Raw genomic sequence first — 1,578 nt, 5'->3', positions numbered from 1 at the left:
ATTTCAATAAATGGATACAATACTGGAAATACTCGTTCATGCCAAGAGATTTGGAAGACAGCTACCTGGACAACTAAATGGAAGAGATCCATATTTTTACCCATTCCAAAGAAAGGTGATCCCACAGAATGTGGAAATTATCAAACAATATCATTAATATCACATGCAAGTAAAATTTTGCTGATGATAATTCAGTAACAGTTGCAGCAGTATATTGACAGGGAACTTCCAAAAATTCAAACTGGATTCAGAAGAAGACATGGAACAAGGGATAACATTGCTGATATCAGCTGGACCTTGGCTGAAATCAGAGAACACCAGAAAGATGTTTACTTGTGTTTTATTGACTATGCATTTCACTGTGTGGATCGTAACTAATCGTGAATAAACTAGCAAAGAATGGGAATTCCACAACACTTAATTGTGCTCATGAGGAATCTGTACAGAGACCAAGAGGCAGTCATTCTAACAGAACAAGGGAATACTGCATGGTTTTAAATCAGGAAGGGTATGTGTCAGAGTTTTATCCTTTCACCACACTTATTCAATCTGTACACTGAAGAAATAACCCAAGAAGTTGGATTATATGAAGGACACAGCATCAGGATTGGAGGAAGACTCATTAACACCTGTGATATGCAGACAATACATCTTATTTTCTGAAAATGAAGATGACTTGAAGCACTTACTGATGAAAATTAAAGACTACAGTCTTCAGTAGAGCAACACAAAGAAAATAAAAATCCTCACCACTGGACCAGGAAGCAACATCATGACAAATGGAGAAAAGACTGAAGTAGTTTGGGACTGCATTTTACTTGGATCCACAATTAACACTCATAGAAGCAGCAGTCAAGAAATCAGACGTCATCTTGCACTTGCCAAATCTGCTGCAAAAGACCTCTTTAAAGTGTTAAGAGCAAAGATGTCACTTTGAACACTAAAGTGCGCCTAACCCAAGCATGGTATTTTCAATCATGTCATATGCATCCACAGAAGGAAGGTTAGGCAGTCTACTTCCACAGAGATACCGCCTCAGAAACCCAAGGAGCGGTCGCTGTGAGTCAGATTCAACTCGATGGCAGTGAGGTTTTTTTGTTGTTTTTTTTTTTTTAATTTTCATATGCATGTTAAAGCTTGACAATGAATGAGGAAAACCCAAGAAGAGTTGTCTTTGAATTGTGGTGTTGGCAAAGAATACTCAAAATACCATGGACTGCCAGAAAAACTAACAAGTCTGTGCTAGAAGTGCAGCCAAAATGCTCCTTGGAAGCAAGAATGGCCAAACTTCATCTCACCTACTTTGGTCATGTGGTCAGAAGGGACCATTCCCTGGAGAAGGATATTATAGCTGTGCAATGTAGTAAATTACTTAGTGTGGCTTTTCTATCCATAAGTCTTTGTAAACTCCTAGGTGGAATTTGCCATGAGCAACTGAGGAGCTCCTGATTGCTAAAGTTGTCCACCTGGGGTACTTCTTTTGGGAGTGACACTAAACAATGTTCCGGGAGGTTCCCACTCTCTCTCAGGTGTTTAGAATTCTGATGTTATGATTGGCTAGTTTGGCCACTCTGCTGA

Source organism: Orycteropus afer, unplaced genomic scaffold (assembly GCF_000298275.1).
Source record: "Orycteropus afer afer isolate SDZICR_OR568_19922 unplaced genomic scaffold, OryAfe1.0 scaffold00461, whole genome shotgun sequence".
Taxonomy (NCBI): domain Eukaryota; kingdom Metazoa; phylum Chordata; class Mammalia; order Tubulidentata; family Orycteropodidae; genus Orycteropus; species Orycteropus afer.
The sequence above is the reverse complement of the archived record's forward strand: the minus strand, read 5'-3'. Positions refer to the sequence as shown.